At 32.7% G+C, this 27,895-nt stretch overlaps 1 protein-coding gene and 1 long non-coding RNA gene across 8 annotated transcripts in view; one reads left to right on the top strand and one right to left on the bottom strand.

The window, feature by feature from the left end:
• The window catches only part of LOC106868423 (uncharacterized), a 350,125-nt gene that overhangs the window by 313,154 nt on the left and 9,076 nt on the right, over nucleotides 1–27,895 (top strand). The gene's annotated exons all lie outside the window — the stretch shown is intronic.
• Nucleotides 3,317–27,895, bottom strand: part of LOC128248873 (uncharacterized) — a 43,581-nt gene continuing 19,002 nt past the window's right edge. For 3 of the 7 annotated variants that reach the window (XR_016243323.1, XR_016243324.1, XR_016243325.1), the window contains 2 exons: nucleotides 19,467–19,545; nucleotides 3,317–4,164 (listed from right to left, as the gene is read on the bottom strand). This is a non-coding gene — a long non-coding RNA (uncharacterized LOC128248873). Of the gene's footprint in view, nucleotides 4,165–18,364; nucleotides 19,546–27,895 lie in introns of those variants that run through there. The other 4 variants (XR_016243328.1, XR_016243329.1, XR_016243326.1 and 1 more) reach the window with 3 other exon arrangements.

Raw genomic sequence — 27,895 nt, 5'->3', positions numbered from 1 at the left:
ATATACATATATATATACACGGATATATGTGTTTGCATGTGTGTATGTGTGCGTACATACACACGCATAGATAGATAAATCGATCAATTTGTTTGTATATGCAGTAATATAGTTAACTACGTGAAAACAGGATAACTAGTTTATGTGTGTGTATGTAGGTAATTAAAGAAATATATGCTTTATTAATTTCGTACCTCACACATGAACATGACCAACGACATTGTCGTATACAATCAGACTTGCCCATTCGCAAATAATCAACTATAAGTTTATGCGATTAGTTTATCACATATTCATTTCTATAGATACCACTACAAGAATTAAGCTAAACCAAAATAACAAATGTAATGCAAGTCTTGTTCTGGAACAACTAGTACAGTAATTTGAATTAACTATAACATATAAGTTATATTAATACAAGCAGCAGAAATTAAATGAATAATAACAATATTAAAAAACCCTGAGATGCACTTATCTGGCATCGTGTCAGATGGTGTGTTAACCTAGATCAACTAAACCGTTGTACCCCTTCTATAAACACACTATTATATTCACGTTAGGATCATTATCAGGTATCAGAGTACGACGTCAAACTTTCATGACCTGATGATTTAATACAATAAATTGTTATTGTTAAGTAAAAATACAATATTCACTCGCAATACCAGGAGATTATCAAATACAAATAAAATAAAATTTATTCCTGTCTCTTCATATTTTATATATATATATATATATATATATATATATATACCGATTAAAAACAATGAAAAATAATCATAACATCAATAATAATAATAACAACAATATTAATAATGATAAAAATAATAATAATAATAATAATAATAATAATAATAATAATAATAATAATAATAATAATAATAATAATAATAATAATAACTAAATAGGTTTTAAAATACTGCTTTTTATTAATCTTCATTTACATTGTGAACCCAGTTATTTGCTTCCTTCCGTCTCCGTTATATAGATATCCTGTTGCTGATATTTGTTGTGTTTCGATGTTTCTGTTATTATGATCACTATTGTTTAGCAGAAGGGCTGTAGTGTGGCAGAAATTTTATTGCATTGGACTAAATACCTAACAGAATTCCTCTTTGAATCTCTGCATTCTGAGTTCAAATGCCACTGAGGTTCAGTTCACATTCCATCCCTCCGGGTCAATACATTGTTACAGAGAAAAAAAATACTGATGTCGTCGATTCAATTACCTATACCACTATAATGCAATTCGTTGCATGGTGCCAGTATGAGAAATCATTGCTATTGTTCTTGTAATTTAAACGCCGGTGTTGATTTGTCTTTCATCCTCCAGATAAGGTAATAATGTCGATTCAGTCGACTATGAAATCTTTACTGAGATATTGGCATTGAGCATAATGGAAATTATATATGATGATTAAAATTAGTATTAGTATTTTCATAATTATCATGGACATTTTTATCTTTCGTCATGGATAAAATTGTCATCTGCACCATAACCTTCATTAACATCATTCTTGTTACCATAATAGCATTATCATTACCATCACCATCACCATCACCATCAACTTGATCATAATTATCTTCTATATCATTATTATTACTATGACTGTGTCTTTCGCATTAACGTAAAGAAATTGTAAATTTCGCTGAATATAAATTGTTAATCACAGTCAGATTCTTCAGGGAAACTGCTTTCATTGATGAATTTAATGCATTTGAAGAAAGAGCTGAGAATCCGAATTCCATTCTGTTCATACATCTGCAACAAACCCATATTTATATTCACAATATTATGAATAAATGTAAGGCATTCAATTTTCTCTTGAACCAATCTCATCACATTTATGCTATTAATTACTGTAGGCATGAACGCCACAAAACCATCTTCCCCTTCGTTATAAATCTAAGACTCGTGCCTAGTCATGATTATATCAACATCTTGAAGTTTTGACGAATATTTGTCAAACATTATTCACCACAACAAATATATTTTCCCATGCTCACGATACTACACATTCATATACACACAAACAAAGCTATATATAAAAAAAAATAAATTCATAGCTCATAAAAATACTCTAAAAGTATGAATCACTGCGCATTTCAATAAGATTTGAAAATAGTTAAGTAATGTTGGAGATATTTCATATTAAAACAAAATCCGTTCATTGATTAACTAGTTTTCACCTACCATTTCAATCCTTGTACGTATGCATGTACGCTTTTCTCTGTATGCCTGAACGTTTATGTCTCCGTATGTGTGTATGTGTGCTTATGTAAATGTATGTTTCCGCGTGCATGGTTAGCTAACCATGAATACCATGGGCACATAAAAGTCGTATACACATATACATGAAAGGATGCATACATATCTACATAGATATGTTATATGTATATATGTATGTGTGTATATATACACACATACATATATATATGTATATATATACGTATGTGTTTGTGCGTCTTCGTGTAAATGTGTGTTTAATAATTTTTCTATAATTATATAAAGTTCCCTATGTATATATATATATATATATATATATATATATATATATATCATTACTTGTCAAAATTGGTGTATATGTGTGCGTATGTATGTGTGTGTTTTTGTGTAACTATATGTCATATGTTATATATATATATATATATATATATATATATATATATATATATATATATATATATATATATATATATATATATATGTATGTGTGTATGTATATATCTATATACACATATAAATGTATATATGTATATATATATGTATAAATATATGTATATATAGGTATATATATGTATATATGTAGGTATATAAACATATATATATATATATATACATATATGCGTATAAAAGCTAAACTTATTTCTACGAACTTCAGTGATCCATGATGTTATTGTTTCAAATCTCTTCGATGAATGTTCATTCCCTAAGACCTAATCTAACAACCTAATTTATTACCAATGTTTTATATCTTTTTTTTCTTTTTTCTACTTATTTTTCTCAAATGTGGAGATATGAATAACAATGTGTTTGACATAGACGATAAATGTATGAAACATGTCAACGAATATTCATTATTTGGAAAAAATATTCTCCGGCATTTTGTTTTGGAGAAGATTTGAATATAAATGAATGTACCAAACATTGAAATAAAATATTTAGAGTAAGCTTTGAAATTTAGAAGATCAGGGGTGCAAATATATTTTAAAATATTCTGGTTTGCATAATGATGTTAAATCACAACAAGTGTAGTCACCAATCCAAAAAAAAATTATATAACATTGAATTGAAAAATAAAGATTAAATAAAAAATACATCGTTATTGTTTTTGTGTTTATTATTATTGCTGTTGTTGTTGTTATGAGGAAAATTATTATCGTATTCACCGTGGTCGTCGTTATTATTGCCGGTAAATAAGTGGATACTTCCACGCTTTATTCAACGACAATTGCTTTATTTTCTTTTTTGCAAACAGATTCTGGTTATTTGTGTGAAAATTATATGGTTTCAGGCGGAAATATACGGTTTGTCTTAGATTTTAATACATTTTCATCAATATTATTTTCAATAATTTCTTTTACAGTTGCTCTAAATATGGAGTTGCCTTCAGGTACCGATGCACATATACACCGAAAAGATATATGAAAAATTTGAATACAAAAGCAAGAGTTTATTAAACAGAAAAATCACGGCAATTGGTTGATCAGTTGAGTGGAGAGAATTTTGACAGAAAGTTGAGTGGACAGAAATCTTTCCCAGTAAGAGCTTATCATAGACAAATGTGTAGCATCAACGCATAGCTCTGTGGAGAATTTTGGGAAGAGGAAGAGGGAGAGGTGGAAAATGGTAGTGAAGAGACTTAAAATTGAAGAAAGGCAGAAAAATACCAAAACCCCGGGCCAAAATCAAACTAGTTTCACTAGGAGAGATATCCGCTAAATCAAATTTATTCTATAAACCTCTCATATATATCTGATAGGTCTCTTCCAACCCGCAGCTGTTGCTTCAAATAAGATTAAAGCCCTTATAGGATGATTCACAGGGATACTGAAGATATGTCCGTACCAGCGCATTAAACGGATAGCCATGAGATGGTGGGCTGCTGGTTGATGCTTGCGTGCCCGCAGTACTTTCATATGGTCATCTACCAAAATAAGATGCTTATAGAAATTATGTCACAATTTTAATTAAATATTGAGTCATTATTTATACAACAATTAATTTTTTTTTAACAATGTAAACTATTAGAAATTACAAAGCGATATTTTAGATTTATAGCAATATAGTTTATATAATAATTCACAATTTTATAAAAAATTAAAAAATTGTTTTATAATATAATCGTTATAATATTTATCAAAAATTCATTAAATCTTCCTTTTATCCTGCAAATTGGAAGAATTGTGAGTTGCTAGTACCCGATTATATTCTTTGAAGGTATCAGAATTTATTACTGACAACCTGAAGTTTCTATCGTCTGCTTATAAAAATGGTTGCATTTTATTGGTCTTTATGTTAAAGCACTTTACAGGAATATTGTGAAAATATATATACATGCACAAAATAAATTTATGTATGTTTATCGATGCACGTATGTCTGTGTACGCGTGTACCTATGCTAGTCTTTCCCTAAGCTGGTACAGGCAAAAAATTATTTGTCTTGATGCAAGAAATGCTCTTGATGATTGTACGCAACATCAAACGTACTAACGCATACTGCGATATAAATAAAATTGAAATTTAAAGAACTAAATATATATTGAAATTCTTTAAAATGATTATATACAAAAATTGAAATCAATTCAATGTAGTTAAACTGAACTGTTATACATTAAATTGGTCGAAAAGTCAATTTTCTTCGTGCCAAAGGCGTAGCAGATTTCTGATAATAATTCATAGGATTTAAAATATACCAGCACACATGATGCAGAATATTACATCATTTTAGGATTATATTTGAATTCGCATTTTGACTGGGATAAATGATACACTTATGTATAATACGTGTAATAGACTAAAATATATCGATTTTGTATAAAATTTTCGAATATAAAATTATTTTGGGAGGGTTTCCATAATTACCAAACGTCTAGGGGCTTTCGCATTCGACATGAATATTATATTGAAACAAATATTAGGAATAATATAAACATTGCTAAAAAGATGAAATAAAGTAAGAAATATCTAAAACTGTTCAACACGAAGACATGAAATTGCAGGAAAAGAAATATAAAAGAAGTAGGTATTGCATTTAAATATTGAATTAAATTATTTTAGATATGCGCAAAAATTTACATAATAAATATATCCTCTCTGAAATGATTTACGGAATCAACAACTCATGATAAATTTCTATTTTTTAACTACTGACAAACTGAAGATTAAGAAGGTTACGTATATGGAAGTTGAACTGAGACATTACTTTCATCAACACTATAATACCAGTGAATGTCAATATATAAGGTCTATGATTAATTGCAGCAGGTTAACGAATGCAGTTTCTATCACTCTCAGCGTCCGAAATTATAATGACACCAATGTCGCAATTAACAAATGAAAACAATAGTTTTAAATATTGGCATATTAAATGAAAAATAATTTATCAGCTATAAGAAGCGTGCTATCAACTACAGTATTCCTAAGAGTTTTGCTTTATAACTTACTTTCTGTTTCCTTATACATTAACACACCAATAACGTGCGTCTTACGCAGATAACACTACTTTACATTCTTCCTATATACCCACCAAACATGCGTCATCCACTCTCAACATTGACACCACACACCAAACCTGCATGTAAAGAAAGCTCGAAGCACGACTATCTTCAATGGTGGTATAGCAGTATTGCCTATTGCCATAGTGAAAACAAAACTCAAAAGCTATTTATATCAAGCAAATGTCAACGTTGCAAATCCGATATATACCTGAGCAACGCAGAAATACGACCAACGAAATTTGAGCGAATGTATCAATTCATTATTGCTTACGATATCTCCCGACAGAAGAACTTTCTTGACATAGACAAGATTATATCCTTGCAACTAGCTCTTCAGTTCAGTGTTAGATGGGAGTCCATTCTCTGAGAGTGGGCTAAACTGAACAACTCTGGTGAACCTCATGTGACACCCGTGCTGGATTGTGACTCTAATAGTGTTGCGTTCCTGATATACTTGTCTCATCTCCTTTCATCTCTGTTCTTGTGACCAAGTAAGATGTGTACTCACACACACACACACACACACACACACACACACACACACATATATATATATATATATATATACACACACATATATACGTATACATATACATATTGTGTATGCGCGTGTGTGTACGTGTGTGTGTGCTTCTGAGTGTATGCGTGCGTGTGAGTACGTGTGTGAGTATGTTTGTCCGTGTACGTGTGCCGTTTACTACAGGTATACAAGTTTTGCACGACAATAAATTCAAAACAATGATTTCACCGTATGTACATATAGATGCAACAACGATATTTGAATCAGTTTGACATTTATGCCATTTCACTCGAAAATTCTGTAATTTGTTTGTATTTGGTGTCACCAAACAGCCGCTAAATTTACAAGTGATGGTTGAATGACCTTTAGTGTAAGACGTGGGGAAGCACTAAAAATAGAAACAGTTTCACATCTTGCAAAAAACATTTGTCACACTTCTCAATTTAGTCAGACTACTAAAATACATAATTTTACAAACCGCGGAAGACAATTTACACGGTAAACACATTAAAAAAAATTTTCTGTTTGATATACAATGTCCAGAATGAATATATTTCAATGATTTCTGTCGTTGCTATCGTGAACTAATTAAAACTTCTAGATTTACGAATGTTATCGTCTATCGTATTCAAGTTTTCTTTACACAGAAAGACTACACATATGCACTCACAAGCACTCGTCGATGTTGCTGGTATTGGTTTTGTTGTTGCTGTCATCACTTTTGCTCACGTTGTTGTTGTTATTGTTGTTGATATCGGTACTGCCACTGCTGCTGCTTTAGTTTTAGTCGTTGCTGCTGCTCTCACTACTACTACTACTACTACTACTACTACTACTACTACTACTACTACTACTACTACTACTGCGGCTGTTGTCGATGTTGCAGCTGCTGCTCTTGTCATTTCTACCGCTGTTAGTATTTCTGCTGCTATTCTTTGTTGTACTATGTACCATGACAGTCTTGTTCATCTCCTCCTCCCCTCCCTTCTATTGTTGCCCGTGGCAGAGGGAAGGGGAGGGAAGTTTTCATCTCTTACCATATTGGTAGGAGGGTTTGCAGAAAACAGAGGTGAAATCATTAATAAACCACAGGGAAGGAATAGTGATAGCTTGCTCGATGAGAGACATATTGATGGTTTGGAAGAAGACAATAAAACTAATGGTGACGTGACAGATGGGCAAAAGGCAATCTACGACAGAATGAAGGCAAGGCTACAGGAGAACGATAGCGACATTCTTTGCAGCCTTAAAAAGGTTGATCGGTGGAAAGTGTGAATGAAATTCTGAAATACATCAGAACAAAAAACATCACAGAAACAAATAATTTGATTAAGACTGCAAGTATTGTTGTAGCAGAAAATGTGGGTGTTGATGTCGAGAAAATGAAATGTAAATGGGAGTGACAAAAGAAAACATCCATGGTGGAAAAGAAGAATACAGGTGGGGTTAGATATGATCTCAAAGGACATTTCTATGTTAGACCAAAAAGAAAAGGGAGAGCTTAAAAGCGAACAAAAATACAGGGCACTGAACAAGAAGTATAATATTGAAAGAAAAGGGCTGTAAGTTGTAATAGAAGACCTGAAACAACACTGCGTTGCAAGAAAGCAAAGATGGTAAGATACGACCAAAAATGAAGGATCACCAACAAAATAGGTTATTCAGAGTAGAACAGAAGAGATAAAGAAATAAATGGAGAGTGTACAGATGAAAAGTTGGTGCCAGATAACATTGAAAGTCAAAGGTTTTTGAGTGACATCTGGAGCAAAGAATGGTGCAAGAACTGAAACAAACAGTAGTCTGTCCAAAACTTCTTCCAGTTTCCGCCTACCAAATCTCCTCACAAAGATTTGGTTGTCCCACGGCTATAGTAGCAGACACGTGCCCAAGGTGCCACGCAGTGGAACTGAACCCAGAGCCATGTCGTTAGTAAGTAAGCTACTGGCCACACAGCCACGCCTGCGCCTATGCCACATAACTACGCATCGGCAAAGAGATGGGCAACTGGAAGGCCCCGAGAGCAGATGGAGGTACAGGCTACTGGAGCAAAAGATTTGGTGAATGCCATGCACGAATAGCTGCACAACTTAACACCTTGTTAAATGCCGACCAAGTAACACCAGAGTGGTTCTCAATGGGTAGGACAGTGATGTGCTTGAAAAACATAGGAAAAGTCAATACGGTAGATAATTACAGGCTGATATCCTGCTTACTACTTATGCGGAAATTATTGACTGGAATAGTCGCATAGTCAATGTCCGGACATTTGGAAAAAATGGAATCCTGCCACATGAGCAGAAGGGTTGCAAGCATAAGTGCATACGTACCGAGGATCAGCACTTACAGGGGTTGGACAAAATAATAGAAACACCTTAAAATTTCAAACAAATTTATTTTAATATGGGGTAAGATCTCCTTTAGCAGTAATTACAGTTTGAATTCTACGAGGTATGGACTCGTACAAAGTTTGAATTGTTTCCAAATGATTTTTTGTCTATTCTTCAGCTAAAACAGTCTCCAGTTCTTGTAGTGATGATGGTGTAGGATATCGACTCCTTACTTGCTTTTCTAAAATGCACCATAAATGTTCAATAATATTGAGATCTGGAGACTGTGGTGGCCAGATAAGATGTTCAACTTCACTAGAGTGTTCCCCGTGCCATTCAGTAACAACTTTAGCTGTGGGAATTGGTGCATTATCATCCTGAAAGATTGAGTTTCCGAATGAATTTGATTTGATAAAATGCTTAAATAGTCTTGACTATTAATTCAGCCATCAAATGAAACCATTGGGCCGGCGGATTTCCAAGATATAGCCCCACCGATCATCACAGATCCTCCTCCGTGTTTAATAGTTAGAAGGCAGTCTGGGTCAAATGCTTCTTTTGGCTGTCTCCACACGTATACTCGGCCGGTGGTCGGAAATAAGGTAAAGGATGACTCGTTAGAGAAAATAAAATTCTTCCACTGCTCTAGGGACCAATTTTGTAGGTTTTTACGAAACGCTTTGCTACGTTTGTTTTTGAAAGTAGTGGTTTTCTGATTGCAGCCATCCCGTGAAATCCGGCTTTGTGCAGCTCCTACCGAATAGGTTTTGTGGAAACTGGGTTATCTAGGTGGTCATTAAGCTCTCCGAACTGTTTGTTTAGAAGGAAATATTTCCTGGGTGTGCTAGAAATTTCAATGTCTTTCAACAAGCGTTATTGTCACAAATGGTTTTTGGTCCGTCCATATCATTATAGTTTTGTAATAATTTAAGTATTTATACTATACAATACTCTCTATACTTATTCCCTACATCTTAAACGGTCACTCCCATATGAATAATGTATACATTCACAAAGAAATGTGAGAAATTGAAATATACATATGTAAACGTAAACACCAAACACACTCACCACCCATAAAAACGCCACACTCCCACATACATAAAGGTATACATAATACATACATCAGATTCAATGACCTCGCCAATTGTCCATCTAAACTAAAACATATTGATGTTTGCAATAGACACCCAATACTCACTACTGTTTGGTTATTCAATATTAACAGTTATTGACCGATATTTGGCAGAAACCTCCAGTTATGAGGTTAAAAACTTTAAGTTCTATTATTTTGTTGCCATGGGTATTTTACGTAAAACTAAATAGCTCGAGAATTTGTTTCAAGTAATACATTTTGTCAGTATATTTAATATGCTTTGGCGTATAACCAACAAGTATTGATTTTTCGTCTAACGCTTTCTCCAAAATTACGGAATTTCTAGCTATGCATTTGATAGCAAAATAGTCGAGACAATGCAATTTTGCAATACAAGGAAATCGTCAGATCACTTCATATTAGACGTATATAAAAAGTATTCATTTAGGTTATTTTCTACCAAATTACCAAGTAGTATTCAAATGATTAGGAATACCGTTATATAAACACTAATGAGACACATTTGAGTTTAACAATTCGGGGAAATTGACGAGCATATGTATAAATAGCGAACTATTTTATCCGATAATTTTTTTCTCTCTCTTTTTCTGTTTCTCTTTCTTGCTCTCACGCTCTCTCTTTCTCTCACTGTCTCTCTCTCTCTCACTCTCTCTCTCTCTCTCTCTCTCTCTCTCTCTCTCTCTCTCTCTCTCTCTCTCTCTCTCCACACATATATATATATATATATATATAGGAGGGAGAATATACAAATAATAACAACAGACGAGGACAGGTGGTGTAAATAACAAAAGTATATATTAGTATGACGCTCGGGAATACGGAAAGTCTTTGACGTTTCGAGCTACGCTCTTCAACAGAAAGAATACGGAGACAAGGAGAAAAATTGAATAGTGTTCAGTCAACGGTCAATCATAATAATATATATATATATATATATATATATATATATATATATATATATGCGTTTGTAAGTACATGTGCATTGTTGTCGATTTTTTTCCTCCGTCTTATTTTTCTCTTGGATTTTCTTCTGTCGCCTGTTTCTGAAGAAGAGCCTTGCTCGAAACGTAAAACAGCCTTTCTCTCTTCCCTGAGCGTATTATTAATACTTTGCATGTATCACGTCCTCGAGTTGTTTTTTGCTTGTTTTTTTCTCTGTGTTTTTGAAATAACTATACATATATATATATATATATATATATATATATATATATATATATATATATATATATATATGCATGTGTGTGTGTATGTATGTATGTATGTATGTATGTATGTATTATGTATGTATTATGTATGTATGCATGTATGTATGTATGTATGTATGTATAGATGCATGTTCTGTTCACATATATATGTTCAGAAATACAAGTATCTGTATGCGTAGATGTCATTGCAATATGGATTCTCTTACAAGTAAAACTCATTCAATACTTTATATTCAAGAGAATGACGTCATAGTTCTCTTCTATAAACTGCACTGGTTAAAAAGTTACGTGCTTCTTTCCTTCCTTAATAACAATGTAATCCTAAAAGCACTTTCAAATTAATTAACACATTTGTAACCTGATCTTTTGAATAGATATCTGTTCAAAAGTTTCTATAAAAAGTATGCAGTGTTAAGAAAATAATGAGTGACAGATTTAGAGTCACCACATTAAAGTTATACCTGAACCATTTCTGAAACTTCTATATTTTTCATATCCTTTCTCTTTCGTTTCTTTTCAAAAAATTACACTAAACGACGAAAATCTTTTATTGTGATTCAAAGTCAGAATTACTTTAGGGTATTCCTGGGGAACTGATTACTAACAGTTGTGAACCTATACTATCACTACTGTAATATAAACTAAACTATATTTTCGGATATATAAAGCATAGATATTATAAGATGATGTATCAACTGGAACGCTGCAACTGCCAGTAATATATAAACTTTTAAATTTCACCACTTCTTCGATATTTACAGTGTTCAGATATATACTAAATGTGTAGAAATATGTTAAGCAAAATCTTTATATGTATAAGTTGATATTTGTAAACTTTAAAAATATTTAGATTGCAGATAAGCTTACGTATGACGCGCGGCATCCATCATTATCACTTTATAAATTCAACAGACATTTTCTTGTTCACGAGGAGAAAGTTGCCTGACATGCCCAAACATCTCTCTCTAAAAGGTTGAATATCTCTGGTTCTGAGACATACAAATAGTAATTTTCTAACAGTAACACGTGTTATAGAAAAAGATAGGATGGTAAAGCTTGAGAGGCTTTTAATCCTATGTCTGCTTGAAATGTAGTAACCCTTGGGTAAACAACAATAGCTACTTCATACAAAGAATGGGAGGCAGTTCTGTTAAGACAACTTTAATACGTGTAGATAGTTTAACAGTTGTTGTTATTTAGTGTAGTATTAGACTCGGGTAGTTGCTTTAACAAACCACGTATAATTGATTCTGTAGTAAGATTGTATTCGGTTTCTCATAACGTATAACTCTGCTTGACTTTTGATAGCTCAATGCACCTGTATATCTATTCATATTATGCATTAATACTTTCATAGTTAGAACCAGAAGAATCAAGAATAATTGACGATTGGTTTGGCTATTTTCCGCACCTCAGTTCAATTTGCTATGAATAAATCTCATTGACATATTCTGCTGAAAGTTATAAGACTTAACATTCCTTGATACAGGCATCAGGCATCAGTCTTTTTGGAAACTGTACAACAGTTAATTTTATTTGTGACATCTGTGCAGCATAAATAAGCAGTTATTGATCAATTCTTTTGGTACCCGAACGATAAGAAACAAAATTGAACCAGTCTGCAATATAACTAATGCCTGATGTCTGATCATCACATCAGTCAACGTAAGCTATTCCAATTAACTCTTTTCTTACATTTTGTCTATTAAAGTATTTCTCACAAGCATCGCTCGGGTATTTATAATTTAGTTCTTGTTGAATTATCGCAATTTCACGTTATGTAACAGAATGTTGTGCTGCAGAAATTATTAAATATATAATGGTGCCAAACGACTGTAAAATAGTAAATGGCTGTAAAGTAACTTTCGAAAATTAGTACAATTGTTCTCATAACTATATAACAAAGCTTCATTGATAAACTCATATTAACAACTTCTCTCACTCTGAATTGTCACGTTTGCTCTATAGTTCATGCTGAAACTATTCGCAGTCCTTCCAGTTCTATATTTTCTAGTATGTGTTTCACTATATCAGTAATTTTTATATTTTCATTCACAAAATTAAGCATTTTAGTGTCACGTACATCCCAAATTATCTGAGTAAAAACGAGATTCCATTCCATATATGCAATAAACATATTCGCGAAAGACAACATTTATAAAACTTATCCTCATATATTCATTTGACCAATGAGACAACTATTTCTAATCAGGAGATCTATGTATACTATAAAGCAACACACCGCATATACTGTTTCTAAATGGCCATGAAAAATCTTAAACAGTGATAAAATTGTACAGCTATTCACTCGATATATCATTTATTTTTCCATAATGACAAAAATGTAATACATATTTGCAAATATTTGCTTGTTTCTCAGTTGAGTAAAGAATTATATTATCAGCACATATAAATTTATACGTCTCACGGGTAATATCAAAAATCAGTGTCTTTGAATTAAATTCTTAGAGATTTGTAAGCAGTTGCTTTTTACTACTAATTTATAGAAGCCATTGTTCTAGTCACACATCTTCACTTGCCTCCGAAAGGTGATGAGCGGTACGTCGTCTTCCAATAATAAACATTCAGTTTTCGTTCAATATTTCAAAGAAAATTATATCTATGGCTTTTAATACTGTCGACACATTCCGCAGATTAGTGTAAGCTATCCAATTTCATATAATTTTTATTTTATTTGAAAGAGATTACAACGTTCAAGAAAGAAAAGATACCGGCTGTAAAATTCTTACATCTCTCTCTCTCTCTCTCTCTCTCTCTCTCTCTCTCTCTCTCTCTCTCGTTTCCTCCTTATTTACAACGTTGAAAAGTAAGTAAGTGTGCTGTTTACGTCTATTTCTTTGCAATATTTCAAATTATCAGTACTCTACACTTCACAGCGGGTCACCGAGATTATCAGGTAAGATGTAATTTATTTTTACTTCCAAGACATTACAATACTAACCTCACAGTTACGTTTTCCTTCTGATATTATTCCCACCGCGTTCTCGATCACACGCACCTACATACACACACACACACACATGCACACACGCACGCACACACATATACGCGCACATACACTCACACGCACACGCACACACACACACACACACACACACACACACACACACACACACACACTCACACACATACACATATACATTTCGTATAATTTCATTCGTTATGTTTTACCATTACGGGTAGCCCATCCATCTTCAGAAAAGAGTTAAATGGATTTTGCAACCTCCCTGTTTCGGTTTTCCTCTCCCTATAAATCTCTGTCTCTCTCTCTCTCTCTTTCTCCCTCTCCTCATTATCCGCTTCCACCTCGACATAACATCATCATCATCATCGCCATCATCATCATCACTACCATCGTCACCATCATCGTCGTCGTCGTCATCACTAATGAAAACCATGATGTTGCCCGCTTAGGCAAGCAGTTCTAAATTTCTTGATTTAGTCATTCAGTTTCGATATTCCTTTCAATATTTAATTGTTTCTACTTGAAAAGTAAGCAAGCAGATATTCATAATAGGGCGCCTAAAAAGGATTTACGATTGGTCGAACCTCTTCCAAAGCCAGAAAAGTTAGAATACTCGCCTAAGGCGGAGAGCTGGCAGAAACGTTAGCACGCCGGGCGAAATGCTTAGCGGTATTTCGTCTGCCGCTATGTTCTGAGTCCAAATTCCGCCGAGGTCGACTTTGCTTTTCATCCTTTCGTGGTCGATAAATTAAGTACCAGTTACACACTGGGGTCGATGTAATCGATTCAATCCCTTTGTCTGTCCTTGTTTGTCCCCTCTATGTGCAGCCCTTGTGGGCAATAAAGAAATAAGAAAAGTTAGAATACTCAGGTAGCAAGGGAGAATAAATGAATAACAGCCCCGCCTGAATGCTTATACTTCCAGACACGTTAACCAATGCTGTATTGCATCTGTATTAACACTAACAAACAGTCGAAAGAATACAGAACCAGAATCAGTAACGCCTCAATAAAGATGCTGTTACGCATCGACGACTAGATGATAGAGGATCTTCTAGGAAAAATAAACAAGACTCCATGTAATGCAATCAAATGTCACTAACCGAATGGCAGTATCATTATGGGAGAGAATCTTGTAAATAGTACTTGCATCTTCTTGGCTAACACGGACTAATTTTGTGTTACTTCAATTAATTAATGTGCCAAAGGGGAAGGGGGAGGGGGGGAAGGAAGCTGCACGTATAATACATAACTTAGAAGCAACGTTACAGATGTACCAACACACACGAGATTGAAACATAGCTGACCTCATGCACTTCTCATGAAGAATTCCGGAAAGAGCTTCGTGAGACCGCTGCTGAGACGCTCCCGAAAAAAGAAAAGCCGTTGGAAAACCGATTATAGCAGCGACTCCATCTAAGAATACCTGAAGGAGGAATTGTATTCCGAAATATCATCGGACTATGGATAACTAAATTACAACAGGTATATAGCCCATTGTTTGTCTTATAGTGCATTTTTGTACCATTGAAAACATTTTATTCTTTACAAACAATGCACAATGCTTCAAGCGAACTACAATACTCCCCTATATATATATATATATATATATATATATATATATATATATATATATATATATATATATATATATATATATATATATATATATATATATATATATATATATATATATATATATATATATATATATATACATACATATATATATATATATATATATATATATATATATATATATATATATATATATATATATATATATAAATAAGCAATGTTAATTCTCTAAATGAAGTATTAACAGTAACTGCACGATAAAGTGTAGTATATTGCCACTTAAGTGTGGCTAACCCCTAGGGGTGGATGTTACTGTTGCTTTTAGCCCCAGGAGGACATCTCCTCCAGCTGGCTTATCGACACACGACTGTGTCCTGTTTGCCAAGGGAAGTTATCCCTCTCACCATGGTCTGTAGCACGAACGGATCCGGATTTCAGGGTTATTTCCCTTCGTCGGCGTTCGACAGCCACTGACCTTGGTGAGAGAGACAAAATCCTGGCAATCTTATATCTACTTTTCCAGTGAAATTCTTCACTGATATCGAAAAGGTGAAAACAAGCAATGTTAATTCTCTAAATGAAGTATTAACAGTAACTGCACGATAAAGTGTAGTATATTGCCACTTAAGTGTGGCTGACCCCTAGGGGTGGATGTTACTGTTGCTTTTAGATATTAGATTGCCAGGATTTTGTCTCTCTCACCAAGGTCAGTGGCTGTCGAACGCCGACGAAGGGAAATAACCCTGAAATCCGGATCCGTTCGTGCTACAGACCATGGTGAGAGGGATAACTTCCCTTGGCAAACAGGACACAGTCGTGTGTCGATAAACCAGCTGGAGGAGATGTCCTCCTGGGGCTAAAAGCAACAGTAACATCCACCCCTAGGGGTCAGCCACACTTAAGTGGCAATATACTACACTATATATATATATATATATATATATATATATATATATATATATATATATATAATAATATTATTAGGGACAAAATCCAAAATTACAGGTAAAAAACTCAATTAAAATCAATTTATAAAAAATTAAAATTAAATTGAGCCTTATAGATAAAGTATATATAAAATATATATAGTTTTAGGGAAAATAACCAATTTTCAAGAACTCATCGATGAAAATCCACTATCACATATAGAAAAATTAATAATTAAAAGCACAATAAATGAGTATAATATAAAGTAAAGTAAATATCATAAGATAAATATAATAAAAAGATTACACGTGTTTCATAACCAATTTTCAAATAGAAAAGAAATTTAAATCGATTAAAATCAATTGAAATTATCGAAAATAAGTTCTATTCAAAAATATTTTGTCTCTCTCACCAAGGTCAGTGGCTGTCGAACGCCGACGAAGGGAAATAACCCTGAAATCCGGATCCGTTCGTGCTACAGACCATGGTGAGAGGGATAACTTCCCTTGGCAAACAGGACACAGTCGTGTGTCGATAAACCAGCTGGAGGAGATGTATATATATATATATGTATATACGTATGTATGTATGTATGTATGTATATGCATATATAGTCAATTCAGTGAACAAACAATTCAAAATAACGAACAAAAAAGGTAAAAAAAATGAACGTCAGGACGTGCACAAGAATTATATTAGTTTGACGTTCGGTGAAAAGAGAGAGGTTCTAACGTTTCGAGCATAGCTCTTCGTCGGAAAGGAGAAAGGGAGAAGTTCTACGAAGGAGAAGGAAAATCGCTAGAGCCCACATGTAGTTACATTTCTGAAGTGACGTTATCGTTCACAATATTTATATATGTTATGTAAACGATAAGTGTTTAATATTGAATTACACACACACACACACATGCACACATATACATGTATGTGTGTGCGTGTGTGTGTGTGAAAGTGATAAAGTAAAACCAATTTGCGTTGAAACAATTTGCCGTTATGTTTAGATTATAATATCAGCATCTTCAAAGTAAGCCAATTGGATGCTGTAAGAATATAAATACCCGTACGAATATTTTCCACGTTAAAGCGTATAATGATCTATAATGCAGTTACTTGGATGTCAAAATTGTTCGTAATACGACGATGTATATATATATATATATATATATATATATATATATATATATATATATATATATATATATATATATATATATATATATATGGGTGTATTATTTACCAAGTATTACAATACAAATAAATATATTAAGTCGAAAACAAAGATGAAATAGGTATAATGTATGTAACCTTGTTACAGTTTATATAAATTATATACACATTTTCTGCTCGAGTTCGGGTATATGAAAACTGATTTGTTTCCCTATTTTCATGATGCAATCTCTAATTTATTTACCGACAATCCTATGAAAACTTCATGAGCATTGATATTTCCCGAATTTTTTGTCTTACCAAAGGCCACATTATAAGGTAGCACACGTTATATTTGTTCTGACTTGTATTTTCAAACGCCTTAGCAACAGATTTGCAATGAATCTATTTACTGTTATCCTCCTGTGTTTCGAAATAGTTGTGTTCCAGAAAATCTTGCCGGAACGGGGAATTCAATAGCACGAAACCAATATCTTATTGAATTCTGTGTTTATTAACTTACATTTAACATGGAAGTGAACAGGCAATACGTTTCGTGTTATGAAATACTGTTAGACTAAGATTTTGGGGAATGATAACTTTCCCTAACACAGAACATACCTATAACCCACTAAATTGAGTTCATTCACAATGTCTTATGTACACTGTATGTGGAAACTGTGTATGCTTTGAACGATTTTCTAAAACACGCTGATGTTTTATAGAATTTCGTGTGCTTTTATATTGAACTCTACATTATACAATATGATCTGGAAATAATTGACCAGGTTAGGTGTGAGAAGAATTTGGTTACAATGTCGATCAAGCACTTACAGTTTCTGTTGCTGGCTATTTGACTTTCATTGTTAGCTGGAGTTTCCTCTCTTTATCTCGTGGCTCCACTCGTTGATAATGAAGTAACAAGTATTGAGAATAAATTGGTTTTTAAATTTAAAATGAAATTGAAAAGAAATTTCTTGAAGGACTCATGGCCGATTTCACATTCCCAATTAACAATAAGTTATATAAACACTCATTTGTGATGATGATTGTTCCTATAACGTTATCATTCTCAGCAAGTCTGGTATCTGGGACAATCTTTCTGATGGTCTCTTCAGCAATTATCTGATTAGCTCCCACTTCTTTCTGACAATATTGCTAACCTTTAATAAATATCACAATTTTGGCACTAGCTGATCAATTTCCTCGAAGTTTTTAATCCGTACAATATTTTCCTTTTGCATCAAATTTATTTTCGTATGATGTAGTCAAATTTTTGATCTCATATATACAATTTCTCATATATTATATTCTATTATATTCTTATTTCTTTATTGCCCACAAGGAGCTAAACGTAGAGGGAGCAAACAAGGACAGACAAAGGGATTAAATCAATTACATCGACCTCAATAATTTTTTCTTTTACTTTATGACGCAATACGGAATATTTTGGTAGTACTGGAGAACAAATTTATTAAACTTTATTTTAGAGAAATGTCAATCATTTGATGGGGCTATTATCACATGTTTCATTTGAAAGAAGAAAACTAAATCCCTTTTATCCTAATTTTAGTCTTTCGCATGTTTTAATATACTTGCTGGCTAATACTTGCTTTGTCTAATGATCTTGAATAGCCTAAGAAATGATCATTTTGACATTGGCATGTCACTAGCGATGCAATTTGAAACAAGACTGCAAAACACAGCAGTATATTATTACTATTTACAGCAGGTATTCAAACACAAGGTCAGAGTTATGAAGTAGACACATTAAGGCGTCTTTTCCACTTTGATGCGACATGTCAAATTTATTATAATGTTATTCACAGGAGAAATTTACGTTAAGGTGAAAAATGCAGTTTAACGAAAGTTTCATCCAAGACATTCATTAAAAATTCAACGTTATACAATACCAGTATTTCATAAAGTTATTTACATAGTATGAGAGTCAATGTTAGTTGAGTATTGAATAGTGTTCATCACGCTTTTCACAGAAATACGGACAGCTCTGTCATCTGTCAGTAGAAAGTACAAAGAAAGAAGTTAAATTTAGGCAGTGAATGCAATTTTTTTATTATATGAAATAAATAACTGAGAACAGGAATTTGAAGAAGCCATATATTGAATTATCAATACGAAAGCTTACAGTCAAAGAATTATTGATTTGTAATGCAGAATATAGAGATATTATTGCAAAGAGCACACTGCCTTGTTGAGAAGCTATATTTTCACTTAAGTTAATATGAAAAAGAAATACAAGTTTTGCATTATTGATCATAGCAACATTCTAAATAACAATATTCTCGCAATATCTAATCAAGCACTCTCAAATACAGAAATATTCCCTCAGTAGAAAATTCAAGATGCCTTATAACAGAAAGTTATATGCTTCATGGAAATTTAACATGTTAAACTTGAAAATAAAGTCAAGTGTGTCGACTGAATTATGGAACCTTTCGCTTAATTCAAAAAGTAAAAATATAAGTGAAAATATCGATTTTCGTAATCAAACATTTGCAAATAAACTACGGTTATCAGGCGCTTAAAAGTTTTAGATAATGATTTGTACGCCATTATATACTTGATATGGATGAGAGTATAAGTAGATTATTGTCACTTTCGTTACTGGAGTCTGACAAGCTTTCATCGCATGCATTTTGTTGTTTGAAGGATTTTAGATCAAATTAGGCTCTTCAAATAACATTTTATAGCTTTCTTTATAATTTTCTATAAATTTTGTTTGTAAACAATTAGAGAAAGGGAGAAAAAGATATGCGTAAATACTTTATGAGAATTGTATAAAATATATTTTAAACTATATTTCATTGGAAATAAAATTAAAACTTTGCATACGATAAAAACGGCGTGTATGTGTGTGTGTGTTTGTATGTGTATGCATGTGTGTGGGTCGTGTGTGTGCGTGCGTGTGTGTGTGTGTGTTTGTGTGTGTGTGTGTTTGTGTGTGTGTGTGCGTGTTCAAAGAAAGAATGGTGATCTTTAAATCAATTAGTAAATTTAAAATAGATCGCAAAATTGTATTATAATAAGACCAGGTTGATTAAATATTTGAATAAACTTAATACGCATGACGCTTCCACATCTACGAATAATTGTTTGAGCGTAAAAAAATACATATTTATGATTAGTAATCAGTTAATCATGATACTATATAAATATTTAAAGCAATATATGTATTATAAAACTGATAAAAAATTCTTCCCTGATCATGGATTGTCTCACATATTCACTATTCTAATATCATTATAGTGGTAAATAAACATAGCGAAATGTTTAATACACAAAGTAATTTGTTACTTTGCACCTGCAAATATGTAGATAGTTAGGGCTCTTCGAGCAAAAAGAATACCCTTTTGTAAATGAAATTATAAGAAATTTTCGGTTAAGTTGACGGTTTTATTATCAACTAAATCTCAGTGTTTTGACCCCTAAATATTCGTCAAAGGAACATAGACTTTAAAAATTGCAACGGACGCCCTTTATTACCCAGTCGATTAGAATCACAAAAACACAAAACTACTTTGGCACTTTGCTGGCTTTGTCATAAATATTGCGTGCTGCATTTGATCTGCACAATCCATCTGATCCTCATTAAGAAAAATAAAAAGATAGACAGACATTTTTTGCTTGACCAAAAAGCCAAATTCGGAAACCTCCCGATGTGTAAAAATAAATGTCTTCTATGAATCATGCAAAAACTCACTCTTACTTAACTGTAGATAAAATACGTCTTCCTTTGTGATTTATTTTGCTATTTGCATTGGAAATATATCATCTTCGTGGTTATTACGTATTACTCTTCGAAATCTTGAAGATAATTTCTAGAACATATATCACGTAGCAGCATCCTCTATTGTATGGCAGTATGCCACCACTCTCTTGCCGTTTTGAAACTAAGAAAACATGAGGAGTTAATAATACTGAGACTGAGATTAGCTATTTAATTGAATGTTTGAAGTTGAGTGTCGACAAAAACCGAACAGACATTTTAGACAAATCTAATGTAAACAAGTTTTCTGTTAACAAAAATATATATATATAAACCATTTAGCGCATTTTCATCCGTTTTAGAATAATTTCATACATATTCACACACACGCATATGCATGTAGACATATAGATAGGCACATTTCACATACACCCACATAAACACACTCATACTTCTATAAGTGTATCACAAGTTTACTCAACTATATTTCGATGTTTGTAAAATCGGTGTATATATAAAAAGCAAATAAGTATAGAAAAATTATTTTAATTACAATGGTAACATATGACCATTTCGTTAAGAATCGTGGAACGAGTGTTTTTCGTAATCTATATCTCCCGTTTAACACAACTACTTATTGTTCTGACTTATTATTGTTCTTTATGTGCGAGTCTTCAAATAATAGCGCCAGGGCCACCAGGAATAGCACTTTTGATGATCGTATTTCCATTTATATATTTTCAATTCTTATGTGTTGCTTTTGCAACTATTTGTGTTCGTTGAGAGGCTGTGTTTATTCGACATTTTCTTATTGAATATCGGCTTGCGAAGGAAATATTTCCAAATTGTTATTTTCTCATTATCATGACAATAAAACGATAAATGAAGTCACTTATCTCTTCGAGTTATATAATTCCACGCAATTTTAGTTCAGTCTACGATGAAATAGCTAAATTAGCCCTATACGATATATATATATATATATATATATATATATATATATATATATATATATATTTGTCTATTGTGTGTGTATTACACTGTATCTGATTTTTTCTCCCTTCAGTCTTTAGTCATGCTGTGTGGTGTGGTGTGGTGGTTGGTGTTTTGTTCGTTCGTGTTTTCTGTTGAGGCTCGCTCTCTCTATTACTATGTATTTAGCCTCTGTGATGTGTCTAGGTGTCGTGTCTGTTCTTTGCGTTGATAATACCTTAACCCCTGTGCTATTAACCGAGCCCCTATGTTCTGCTTGAGCATGTTGGTAGAACACTGAGGAGCCTTTCTCTTCTTTGACGTCTCCCCAGTTACCATCTATACGTTCTCCTATGCTGCGTGCTGTCTCTCCATTCTAAGTAGTTGTCATGTTATTGCACCGTCCTTCAGTACATCGTAGGCTATACACTATATTCCTAAACTTCCATTTAACCAACATACAATACAATTCTTGTCCGTACATGGGGACTTATCGAAGGGATAAGTTCTAGAGATCAGGGATTTTATGGGTGCACCAAGACTTTCCACTACTTTAATCCGTAGATTGAGCTTTTCTAAAAAGGCACACTAATTTACCGCGAAAGTTACCATCAACGAACATGACACTCCGGTATTTTTGTTGTCATATCATGAGCTGGCCTTATCTATATATTTTTCTGGTCCTATCTGTGCTATTTCAGGCTTTACTCCTGTATAGCGGCCAGATGCACTTTCCATCACTTTCTATGATGGCTTTGCACTTAGCTCTGACTCCTTTGTACATTCTAATCCTGTCCCTTAGGTTGTAGCCACACGACTGCAATTCCATAGGGTCGCACATGCGAGGCGCATTCCTCATCACTCTCACCAACTCTGCTATAAGAATATTGAACTTGTCCCCTATAGCTGTGTTCTTGTGGACATGGGATTTAGAGGCCATAAGTTTGGCATAATGGGAGTGAAGGATCTGGAACTTACCGTTCTTCATTTCTAGCCAGAGTTCCGTGTCTAAAACTGGTGGCCTATAGTTCGGATGCTTGTCAGGGTAGTCTATCGTTACTTTAATAACCTGGTGGAGAATATTCTTTTATTCATTTACTTGCTTAAGTTATTTGACTGTGTTCATGCTGGAGCACTGCCTTGAGGGTTTTGTAGTCGAACAAATCGATCCCAGGTCTTATATTCTAAACCCAAACTTTATTCTATCGTCTCTTTTACCGAGGCATTAAGTTGCCAGGACGTAAACACACCAACACCGGTTTTCAAGTGGTGATTGTGGGACTATCGCAGACATAAAGACACACACACAGCCATGGCTAAGTTTACTCGTAAAATAGTCGGAGAGATATACAGATAGAGACGGTGGATGTCACTGGTAATAACACTATAAGTTTACGATAAGCTCATCAGAATGCCGAAGCTGGCAAACATAAAATGTAATTTGGATTCAAAATGTTGTATTTGAAGACATTTTAAAATTTACATTGTATTGCTGCCACCTTCTAAGTAGAAATTTCTATAAGATGTACATTACGGCCACAAAGTTATTCCCTCTCAACTGGATAAGTTAATTTTAATGTAATTAGAGCACGATTGATGATACCAACACTGCAGAAAGTTAACGATTCTTAATCAATTTTATTTTCTTCGTACACAAAACATTTTAGGAGTTTGCCCAGGCTTGTTTCGTTATTGGTTGGTTGCGTTTAAGGCGACCAGAACTCTCAACTTCGTATCAAAGCATACCAAAAATGTATAATTCAAAGGAACTTCAAAATGCAGTGTAGTGAAAGATCAAAGGAGAGAATATATAAAATTCTTTCAACGAAAAGATCTAAAACTGTGACCTATCCACAGCTGGAAAAGCGTTTTCTTCTCATGTTAGCATTTTCGAAATTATTCTAATTTCTTGTGTCATCTGTCAAACAAATATTAGAACCTTTTTTCGTATTTTGCTTACCTTGTTCTAATAAGCCTTTACACAAATATACCCAATTACTTAGAAACAAAACAAAACAAAAAGAAATAAACAAAGGAATCACGTATTTTATAAAAGCAAAAATAACACAATGCTGATTCCCAGTAAATTTAACATTGAGATTGTATCAGATATTCGATGCTTTCAGTCTAATTTTGTGTAGGGCATTAAAATTATCTACAAATCAGGGGTACAGCTATAGCAGCCGTATTTGCTCCACGTTTATGCAAACACCATAATGGTATGGTTGGAACGAAAGCTGATAGAAAAATAAGTGAAAAAAGTTATGATACAGAATTTTAGAAAAATATCAGCGACACAAGGAAAAAAATTTATTGATTGATCTTTTATTTTATTAGAAATACTGTTACGAGCCCACGTAAAACCATGCATAGTTTTGTTAGAAAAATGAAGCTATTACATTATCCAATTGAATAGAGAACTGAGTCTTAGAAAGGATATAATAGGACAGACCTTGAAAATAGTAAAACGAAACATTACAAAATGAATTTCTACATAAAATGGTTAAATATTTCAGATATAAATACGCCCACATTTATATTTGTATATATTTTCCCTACAGGAAATTTACAATAATTATTAGAAATATAGATTAAAAGTTACAAGTTTGCGAAATTAATTTTTAAATACTCCATTTATGTAAGTAATAAAATAGAATTAATTAAATCGAGTTATATTTTTTAATATATACGTTCTATTAACATGGGCATTGATACTTTTTATACTGTATAGATGACTTCCAACCAAACACTGCCGTTTCCCAAAAAACTTATATATATATATATATACATATATATATATATATATATATACATATATATATATATACATATATATATATATATATATATATATATATATATATATATATATATATATATATATATATATATATATATATATATATATCGGTGTGTGTATGTGTGTTTGTGTGTGCGTGCGTGTGTGTGGTGCCTTTGTGTCCTTCGGTGTATATGTGTGAATGATGTGATTTCGTTAGCTCTTGTGTTCAGAGGTTATAGCTTGAAATAAATAATTCATGCTTATATATGTGTGAATTTCCCTTGTGGAGGCCATTTAAACTATTCATTGCAAAATTCTTCTTGAATAAATAGTATATTAGTCGCCATGTCTTGGGTAATATTGATTCTTAGTGAATAGTTATTAGATGAAATCACATGATTTTCTTTCTAAAATGTAAAAGGTAACTATGCACTTTCTGTCTGGTGAGATAAACGAAGTTTAAAGCTTAAGGCAAAAGCAAAAACTGAAAATTCTGATCTGTTAATATATAAAAGCTTACTTCAATATGATAATCTGTTCTCATATTTCCCTATATATGTATGCATATGAATATGCATATGTTCCCCTCTCTCCAACCGTATATATATATATATATATATATATATATATATATATATATATATATATATATATATATATATATATATATATATATATATATATATACATAATTATGTATGAAAATATGCTCTGTGTGTGTGTGTATATATATAGATATACATACATATAGCACTTATTCAGCATTACTTGACACTTTTGGATTTTATTGACACCATTGCCTCTCATAACCTCTATACATACATACATATATATATATATATATATATATATATATATATATATATATATATATGCGTGTGTGTGTGCGTGTGTTTGTGCGTGTATGTGTGTGTGAATTTGTGTGTGTTTATAAGGGCAATAATATCCTTGTGTATATAACGCACAAGAATCAACCTTCTTATATATATATATATATATATATATATATATATATATATATATATATATATATATATATTACTCTTCCCTTTTTGGTCTTTTTTATTCTCCAAGTATATCAATATAATGGGCACATATACAGGTATGTGTATGTGTAAGTATTTTTATGTATATAAACATTTTATTATATACATATTATAGATAACAAAACGTTTATGCATAAATATATGTGTGTATGACTGAATATATATTTATTTTGATATATATATATATATATATGTATGCATGTATGCATGTATAAATGTATAAATGTATAATTCTAACATACTGAATTTGTAGCTGAATTTGTTTAGTATAGAATAAATTTACTTACTGTTCGAAATGTCAAAGCATTTCTCCGAAATATTTTAAATATATGCCACTGGTAAAATCTGAATGTAAACTGAAGTTAATAGAAACTATCTGCACTTCGTGGTAAATTTCAAACATGAATTTATTTGCAAATAAATTTTAGGTTTCTTGCAAGATGCTGAGGGCATCAACTATCATTACACATACATATGCAATTATTTCTTGAATGTATCGCATTTGTTGCTCAGAGAAAGTTATTGTTATAGCCAAATAATATTCCAATTCGTAAAGTGGTTACCTTGATCGTGAGTATTTTAAATTTTGCGGAAAATATTAGGAAAATGAAACGAAAAAGCGTCTAACTAAATAAGGAAAAATAATGTGTGGAGAGATAAAGCTAAAAGAACGAAATATTATGACAGAGGAAATGGTAAGAGGGTTTACTCATATGATGTAAAGAGGCGGAAAAGCCGTCTGAGCAGGTTCTGGTTTTGACGACGAGGCAAGTATATCATATTAATTCTCTTGAGATTGTATACGTGGTCTGATCAATAAGTATCCAGACTATTGCTACGAAGCTAAAGCATGGAGAGTAAAGCTACTTGACCTGGAAGTCTGCTGTGCATGTGCACTAGGGTTTAACGTTCTAACTCACTTCCGCTGTTTACAGTAGAGTTCAAGGTCAATCTGTGACAAGCGGCTTTACTCTGCGTGCTTTAACGTTGTTACTAAGGCAACAGTCCGGATGCGTATTGATCAGACCTCGTATTCTCATATTGTTTTTATAAATGCATTCACTTGCCCAACACTATTAAAGGAGTTTCCGACATGGAATTCGTATCAAAAGAAGCTAAACATAAGACATTTGATACCACAAAACAAAGTGTTGACTCGATAATTATCGGTGATTAGAAGCTAATAGTTGTCGAGGGCATTCCTGCGCTCGTGACGCTTCATCAAGCAAGAGGAGGTGGACATTTCAGTGAAGGAGTTCTTTGCCTCGAAAAGCAAGAACTGATTTCAGCTTGAGATCAGAGAATTTGCAGAAAGCTAACTTCAGGCGGTGCAACACGATGACCTCTACTTTCAATGCTAGGTTGTTTTTGTCTAACTTGACGAATAAAACAAATAAGTTATCAAACTATTGCAAAACTTTTGATTCGACCCAATCTTTACTGAACATGAAATGAGAATTTATGTTATTTAAAAATATTTACCTACAATAATTCATTGTTTTAATGTTACGAAATTTTAATTATTTGAATCGTTAATTGAGTGTAGCGTACAATGTGCTGAGCTCAAATATCGCCGGTACCAATTTTCCATTTTCTCTTCTCGCATCGATAAGATTATTACCAACTACTTTCTAGGACTGATATAATCAACTCTCACTCCCCGAAAATATTTGTGATATCACTACAAATTTAAAAGTATTTACCTTTAGAATACTAAACGTTTCGAAAGGCAGCATTAGAGTCTCGCCTTCCTTACAACCCAACGCATTTTCGCACTTAAAACCCACGATTCTCAAGCAAATTTTTTATGTGTCACGTACATCATTGATTGTCATTTT

Source organism: Octopus bimaculoides, chromosome 10, assembly GCF_046866305.1.
Source record: "Octopus bimaculoides isolate indiv1 chromosome 10, ASM4686630v1, whole genome shotgun sequence".
NCBI classification, from domain to species: Eukaryota; Metazoa; Mollusca; class Cephalopoda; order Octopoda; family Octopodidae; genus Octopus; species Octopus bimaculoides.
The sequence above is the reverse complement of the archived record's forward strand: the minus strand, read 5'-3'. Positions and strand labels throughout refer to the sequence as shown.